At 34.3% G+C, this 9,123-nt stretch overlaps 1 long non-coding RNA gene across 1 annotated transcript; it reads left to right on the top strand.

Moving 5' to 3' along the window:
* The first annotated feature begins 1,252 nt into the window (after nucleotides 1-1,252).
* Nucleotides 1,253-4,185, top strand: LOC141626986 (uncharacterized). Its single transcript, XR_012536549.1, has 3 exons — nucleotides 1,253-1,389; nucleotides 2,853-3,146; nucleotides 3,369-4,185. It is a non-coding gene; the product is annotated as an uncharacterized LOC141626986 (long non-coding RNA).
* Nucleotides 4,186-9,123: the final 4,938 nt, after the last annotated feature.

Below are 9,123 nucleotides of genomic sequence, written 5' to 3'. Positions count from 1 at the left end.
GATTTCTGTGTTGTCGGAATCGGGTTGGTCTGAAATTAAAAATAGTCTCACATATGAAAATGTGATGGTCTATTGCTAGACGGAAATTCGTCTTAATCCTACTATAGTTTAAGACGGAGCTTTATTATTATTATTGTCGCTATTAATATTATCCGACTAAAATACGTATTTTTTTAATATAAATAAGCTTTAATAAATTACTTTTATGAAAATCGTGTTAAAAATAAAATTAATAAAATTAGATAATTCAAAAATATAAAATAAATAAATTGAACGGTTAAATAAATTATAAATGTCAAAACGAGAAATTCGCGGGTGTTACAATCACCCCACCTTTTAAAAAGTTTCGCCCTCGAAACTTAAAGTAGAAAATGAAACGTTATAAAGATAAAATTGGACTTTTGAAATTGGTAAATAAAACATTAAAAGGTTACTTATTGTAAAAATTAAAAGTTCATTCAAAATTTTCAAGTAGAATTTTCCAACAGCACCAGATTCTCGTCAAAGGAACGGAAGTTTTCTCGTTGCGCATTCAAGAACATCGCACTCCAAATCGAATATAAGGTTAAAGTACCAAATCATTTGCAGAAATACGAAATCAAAATACTTTCAAAATATTTATGAAGAGTTTTCAAAGGTATAGGTCTCCTTCATGAAACAAAATTGCTCTTGTCGTGCACACAAGAGCGCTATCTTTCTGTGTCAAAGACAAGTTTAAAAACAAATAATTTGCCGACAAGTGTAGAACAAGTTATTAAACGTCTTAAATAACGAGTTGTAACACCCTATCGACACACTACTACAAAATTAAGCTATTGCAACATTTTGAACGCAACACTTATTTTTTGTGTTGCGATTTACAATAAAAGAATTAGCTATGCAACACTTCTAGTAAAAATGTTGCATAAAGTAATATAATGTATCATTTGTATAAAAGTGTTGCATATTATGATACCAAATGCAACATTCATACTCAAATGTTGCCTTATTTTTGTATTTTTTTAGCTAGGCGGTTAAAATAGATTTGAGTGAAAGTTAGGCGGGAAGTAAAAATAAACTTTCGAGAATACACCGCTTTAGCAAAAATTCAAACGTGCTCCCGAGGACGGTACTCCTCACACACAAACACAATCCACCCAAGTAAAATATTATAATGACTTGTGTGTGAGGAGTACCGTCCTCCGGGAGGACGGTAGAATTACTCCCTCTTTAGACTATAGCAAAAATACACCGCTTCATCTTCATCTTTATCAGAAAAAAATACCGTTGAGGCCCTTTTGTCTTCTTTCAGATGATACAAAAAAAAAAAAAAAAAAAAAAAAAGACGATCTTCATCTTCATCTTTGAGACCATCTTCGTTATGCTGATTTCAGTACAACGCCGTAAAATGTAAGCTTTCTAATTACAATTCGTTTTCTAATTGTTTCAATTATTCTCATTTCTATTACAAATTGGATCTCATTTTATGGTGTATCATTGTAAATTGGAGCATAAGTTTATGAACTTCGAATTTTATCATGCTTGAGTTTGCGTAAGATTGGGTGAGTTTTATCATACTTGAGTTTGGGTAATCTGAACATTCAATTTTTGGAACATAGCAAGCAGAACATACATCTTGATTCATTAATTGCTTTCCATTCCTGAAAATGTTGAATGTTAATTCGCTAAATGTGTTTAATGGAACATATACAAACAATAGGAGAATTAGAGAAGTCATAGATATCACCATCACACACTGGAATTCTTATCAAACTGGAAAAACTTCAATCTCAATCAAGGTCAACCCTAAATGTAAACAAGTGGTTTTTTTAACATAACTCTGGTGATTCTAATGGGTGGTGATCTAATATTTAGTATGATGCTAGTATGAGGGGATTGTGAAAGCTCATTTGTTAGTGATTGTGTAGTTTGGTGTTACTAGGTTGCTTTCAATTTGATTTCAAAAGCATGATGACAATTTCAAACTACGGGTTAGTTTAGACATCATAGGATTTGAGGTAGTATACTAGGGGAATGATATATTTACCTTCATAGATCTGAATTTGTGCCTCTATACTTTGTCATAGTTTTAGTGCTTAGGGTTCTAAGCACTGCTAATTTGATTCGGCATATGATAGGTGCTATATGTTCTTGGTGTAATGCAATCAACTGTATAGGTTATCATGCTAACAGTTTTCAACCCAGTTCATAAGTGTCACCAATCACCATGTAATGATTTTACCAGCCAAGTGAAGACTGGTTGGCTAATCTAATGCTGTAAAAAAGCTGAAATATTTTCTCAGCCCTAAGCATTCAAAAATAGTGACTATCAAGCTAATCTGAACTGATTGAGATCAAAGATGAGCTAGGAGTTTGTGATTTTGAATTACTAGTGAGCTAAGCAATCTTGAATAGGATGTTAATCTGAACTGACTGACGATCGAAGATGAGCTATTTCTTTTATAAATTCTGAAGGAGTTATATCAACCCAATCTAGACTTAATCTCAGTTCACACTTATCGTATAACATGTGTAATTATAATTGCAATGGAGTCAAAATTATGTTACACATGAACTGGGTAAGACCACTTCATCAAAATTTAGAAAATCAACTTCAGAAACATAACTTGTTTTCTGAACTCAGAAAGTCGATCGGATTAGTGAATAAATGTAAACTAAATTGGTTGAGTTGTTAGTTGGTAGTTTGTTTCTATGTTGTACATACTGATTCATTTCTCATTGAGTATCGCTCTTGCAAAATATTTATAAGATATTACCTTGTTGAGATTTTCTTTTCTCATTCATTTTGATATCCTATTTTTATTTCATGAACTTATTATGCAACATAATAACTCTTTATTTTTATTATCAAGCATCACTGGATCACCCAGTTCAGTTCAAAGAACCTGAACTAGTCAAAAATATGGATGACCCACTTGATTCGGAGGATGAAGGATTATTTTACTCTGTGACTAAATTTTGTAAAGAATTAGCTAAGCAAGGACCTGAACATGAACAAGAAGCGATAGAAGATGAAAGTGAGCTACAAATGAGAAAATAAATGTACTGTGTAGATGCGTTGTTCTCGTAACATAGATCATCTTCTGTCCCAGAGAAACCTGCACAGTCCTGGTCCGAGAAGCTTTGCAACAATACGTGAGTGAATGGTAATTTTTGTTTACTGCGATACTTCAATTACTACTGCTTGTCCTTGTTTACTACGATACTTCAATTACTACTGCTTGTACTTCAGTTATAAACACCAAGCTTGCTCAATCTATCTCTAGTCTCCAGTCTCTCAAGCATACATGTCTCCATCCAACTCCATTTATTTTCATATTTATAGAAGCTTTGAAAATGTTATTTATACAATATACTCCGTTATACAGAGGGAGAGGGAGAATACGACTAAGCTGATATTACAAAAGCTACTGGAAAAGCTCCCTCCAGAAATTGTTAGTCAACACTTATCTTAGAAGTACGATTTTAAAACCATGTTCCTTTATTTCATGTTACTATCCGTTCCAAGACTTTCGGCGTGGATGGGAATTGATAATGAGCTAATCTCTGAACTGTACACTAATTTAGTCAACCGGGTTTCAACCCTTGCTGAAGAAACTTAGTGTATTTTCAGCTCGCGCTCAACTCATAGTCAACCTTTTTACTTACTTTTCGTTGTTTCTCAATTTGTTTTTTCATAACCTACATGCTATAAGTGAAACTTATCAGATGTCAGCATGGTATTAAACAATTACTGCACCTTTTCCAATTTTTGTTAAAAGGGGGTGGGTTATTGTTGGACTCCTTTTGGGGAAAATTATTGCCATATCTCCATATTACTTAAAATTGTTTAAGAACATGATAATGAAGTTGCTACTAATTCATTCCCGTGGAAAAAGTGATTCTCAATCATCTGCAAAGGAAGAGGGATGTTAAGATCCTGATTCTTACTAGAAATAAAATATGAGTGTTTAACCTTGTTTCTTACTAGTATCTTAACATAATACTCCCCGTATATTACTAAAAATTGTTTTGATGGTGAATTGCTGCTAGCCTTGTTTTTTTTATAGTGGCATTATGATATTTATGAATTTTTGTTTTCGTATATGCTAATTTGGACTCCTACGAATTTGCCACATGAAATTTTTCCTGGAATAATGAATGCTCTATGGAAGGAAGACTGATTGTTTTAGTGATGCGCTATAACGTATTTAGGGCAGAGTATGGATCGGGTATTTGATCCAAAGAGATAGTTCGGATCGGATACCCATATTAAAAATCCTGAAGTTAGATATCCAATATCCAAACCAAATGTTTTGGATATCCAATGTTCGGGTATCCAAAACAATCGGATCGGATGCGGATATCCATACTTTAGAATTTACTTTAAAATTAAGTTTGAAACACGATTATATTCATAGTCTTACATGATGATTTTCTTTAGTATTCTTATTCCAAAGTTCTCGACATAAAATTTAAGTACCACCTAGATATTTCTCTTGTATTTTAAACATTAATTAAGTTGTTGTATTAAATAAAATTTTGTTTTCTCGAAATTATACTAGAAAACTATAGTTTCGGATCGGATCGGGTATCCAAATGTTTTAATTCTAATATCCATATCAAAACCAAAACCAAAGATTTCGGATCAGATATCCAAACCAAACTTAACTTTTGGATCAGATATCCAAACATTCGGATCAGATTTGGATCGGATATCGGATCAATTTGGATAATCGGATTTTTTGCTCTGCCCTAAACGTATTAGACGTCGAAAAGTGTATTGTTCTTTGGATACTATTACTATTTTCATTTTGTACTGGGTTCGAAGATATTAATTATATTGTACCTGGATCTTATTATTGAATTGGTGTTTTGATACATTTTGATCAATGGTAAAATTTTCGTATTTGAATGAAAAATTGTCATTTATTGTCGTATTAAAATGTATACGCAATAACTTTCGAAAAATATTATTTATATATAATTTATTGCAATATAAGAAATGTTGCATTTGCTCTATAATCATGTTGCATTTACAGGTCATAAGAATAAAAAAGTGTTGCATAAAGAAAAATGTAAATGTTGCTTATTCATAGGTAAAAGAGCAAAAGTGTTGCATTGTTACAATAAAAGTGTTGCGTTTGTTAAAGTGTTGCAACAGTTAAATACGTGCAACACTTCTATTAGGTGTTCCATTTGAGTAAAACGTGTTGCATAAAGTGTTGCATATAGCTATTGCAACGGGACTTTAAGCAGGTGAAAGTGTTGCCTAAAGCCTAAAGCAACATTTTCAAGGCAATACGCAATACTTACCAAGTGTTGCTACAACTTCATATTGTAGTAGTGAACATTAAAACCAATTGAAAATGGTAATCCACTCAAATTTTCTTTTATAAAAGCCAAAAAAATAAATGTTTCATTTCTAAACTTATAAAGGAGCCAAGTTCTTTAAATTATAACATTAAACTTTGACAAATAATCATAAATAAACCAAAGTTAGTTAGAAATTGAGTAAAATTAAAAGTAACTCGGGCTTACCAATTAAAAATCAATAAAAAAAAGTCTATACTTAAAGAACAAAAAAAAGGAACTAAATCAAATTTTCATTTTCAAACCTTTAAAATAGATAAAGTGTTGTAAAAGTGATATAAATTTTTAAGAACGACCAAAAATGGTAGTTTAAAATGTTTAGAAAATAAATTGTACAAATTGAAAAGCAACTTAGAAATCATAAATACAAAGTACGCTATGAGGATCCAAACTTAACCAACAACAGAGCTATGATGAACACCCTAAGGTTAAGAGTCGAAGTAAGGTCAACAAATATGTCAAAGATAGAATTTTTATAAGCCTCTAGACTAGAATTCAAAAGGGAAAGCACAACCAAAAGAGTAGGAGATGCATGAACGATAAAGCTTATGGTCAAGGAAAAAGGAATGAATGATATAAGAGAAACTCCGAAGGTAAATCAAAAGGAGTTTAGAAGAAGGATGAGCATCACGGGATAAAAGTAAGATAAGGTTAATCAAGGATAGAAAACACACCTGTAACGGTGTCAGGAGGAACGATGGCTCCGACTTGATTCTTGACACAAAAGACTCTTCTTGGCCCAGCTTCTGGATCATGGGGAGGAGAAGTCTTCTTCTTCTCGGGGCAATCCTTGATAAAATGACCGGGCTTCTTGCAATGGTAACACTTCAAAGGCATATCATAGCATCCAATTCCGGGGTGATAAGCTTGCCTACACTTGAAGCAGTTGCCGGGTCTCCTCAGGGTTGTCTTCCGACGAGGGAGCTTGTCCACCTTGCACTTGTCCACTTGGTACTTGTCCTCTTGGAAAGGGCTTCTTCTTGTTGTTGTTAGCAAATGACGAAGATGACGGTACAAAGGATCTCTTGCCATGGGAGTTAGGACGATGATTGACATGAGCATTGGCATCTTGTTGATTCAGGAGAATTTGAGTAAGAGCTTCCATGATAGTATTCTCCACCTTGGTTGGTCGCACCATCTTCTCGTGACACCAAATAAATCAATCAAGTTAGCACCTAACAAATAACATACACTAAGAGACTACCAACTTAGGTCCCTAGTTCTACCCATCTCTCATTCTTTGTTTAAGGTTAAGTTCAAATTTAAATTGGGGTACACGTGCTTGCGTCGGAAGCAACAAAGGCTCTGATACCAACTGTGAAACCCCGCAATAACGCGGAAAATATAGCTTATAAACTCAAGCGGAAATTAGGAAATTTTTGATACTTTTAAAGCTTAAAGCGCGGGTTCATTAAAATCTAAAACATAAATAAAGAATGCGGAAGTAAAGTTAAGTTTATACAAACGTGATAGTCAGAGGTGAGGGAAAATATATCCCTTGAATGACAAATGATAAAAGGTGAGTCTAAGAAATCCTAATAAACCAACTACTAGTCCAAGGTTTAGTTCTCGCTAGCCCACACGTCTTCCCCACGTAAGCATCTTCACAACCTGTCATTCATGTAAACATGAACGCCACAGTCAGTGGGGGAGTAACTCAAGGTTCTCCCAGCCACAAAATGTCGAAACACAGATAAACAAGAACATATTAGAACATTATAGATATAACCATTTGATGCAAGCATTGAGACATGAGACTAACATTCAAAATATGCGAAGTCATTAATAGATAAGGCATATGGTACATTCATATGAGACAATTCAACCAAAACGTCATAAATGATAATACAACTATAACCACGATAGAATATCATATGTCACGGATAAATAAGATTAACAACATAATACATGTGAATGGGAACCTTAGCCATGAACTATGAAAGCCAAATAACATACAATCCACGAAATGGGACTACTAACATCACATATAAAGCAAAGCATCTGGCTCAGAGACTACCTTTAAAGCATGTCCGAGACACAAATCCTTAAATACCTTGGCTCAGCGGTTACCTTTAAAACATGTCCAAGGCACGACCTTTAAAGTATCTGCCTCAGCGGTTACCTTTAAAACATGTCCAAATACTACAAAAAAGTGCCCGGCTCAGAGGTTACCTACCAATCCAACACATGAGATAAAGTGAGTCCAAAATTCAAAATAGTGAGCCCACAAATTACACATTGGTGAGCCCAACACCAATACTCACAAAAATGAAACAGCAAGCAGATGAAGAAAAATAAGGGAGAGCACGGATCATTCACTTCCCCCCGTACTCGCACAAAACAGTCATAAGGACGGTATAAAACAGGACTCTGACAGTCCGAAACTCGTGTTTTCCAGGAGGCAAAGATCGCATATGCAGGTGACAACTTTTACATGAAAACACAGGCAGGGAAAAACAGACTGGGGGCTATTTAATCTGTCCCAAAACAGTCCGAGAAATGCATATAAGTCGGCCCTAAAACTCCGCATGTGCCCGCCTAAATTTCAGCCCTTTAAATATCTCTACTTCGACTGCTCATGGCGCTATACAAACCAGAACCCAAGACGGTACTTAAGACAGAATCCATACGGTAGTCATGGTATAACACCACATCTAATGACTCGGTTTCGACTCAGTCTTTAGGACGAAACTAAAAACGAGGTTGGGACAGGGATAAGCATGCTTGAGGCATGGATAGACACCAACAAAACTCCTGCATAAACAACTCAGAAAAAACCCAGCAAGATGACATGAAATTAATCGATAGGACAACAAGCAATGAACCATACTAAAAGTTCTTAACCGTCTATAACATAAACCAAGCCATGAAGGAAACTAAGTGACCATGTAAACTAACCACAAGTATTACAAAAATCGATTCCCTACACGAGGAAACATATAAAGGTTTAAACTTTACGATAAATAAGTTAAAACCGAGTCACAAAGGGCGAGTTTCCCGACATTTTCTCGAGTAACCTATCACCGTTACCTTAAACTCTCCTTATTCTTCGAATAAACGGTTCCCAAGCTTGAGTCTTCTACCGGGTCTTCGAAACCTTTATCAAGGAGCAAGAAAACGAAAGGGATGAGGCAAAAACCGAAACTTTTATAAGACGGTGAAAAACGAAACCATTACAAGAATGAGACTTTAATACCTTGAAAGAAGGAGGAAGGAAATATGAAGAGAATGGTACAAAAATTATGAGGAATCGTGAAGAAATGGAGGAGAAATCCGGGTTTGAAGCTCGAAAAAAATGGAGGTGTATGAGTCTGCTGGTTTCGTTGTTACTACAGGGTAAAAACGAATAAGAAAGGGGAAAAGAAGGGGGGTGGGGTACGGTAGTGTAAGACAGAGGGAGTATATAATAATAGTAATAATAATAGTGGTGGTGGTGGTGGTGGTGGTGGTGGTGGTGGTCTGAAATTAAAAATAGTCTCACATATGAAAATGTAACGGTGTATTGCTAGACGGAAATTCGTCTTAATCCTACTATAGTTTAAGACGGAGCTTTATTATTATTATTGTCGCTATTAATATTATCCGACTAAAAACGTATCTTTTTTTATATAAATAAGCTTTAATAAATTACTTTTATGAAAATCGTGTTAAAAATAAAATTAATAAAATTAAATAATTCAAAAATATAAAATAAATAAATTGAACGGTTAAATAAATTATAAATGTCAAAACGAGAAATTCGCGGGTGTTACACCCAATATTAGAGATTCT

This window comes from Silene latifolia, chromosome Y (assembly GCF_048544455.1).
Source record: "Silene latifolia isolate original U9 population chromosome Y, ASM4854445v1, whole genome shotgun sequence".
NCBI classification, from domain to species: domain Eukaryota; kingdom Viridiplantae; phylum Streptophyta; class Magnoliopsida; order Caryophyllales; family Caryophyllaceae; genus Silene; species Silene latifolia.
This window is presented reverse-complemented; position numbering and strand designations above follow the sequence as displayed.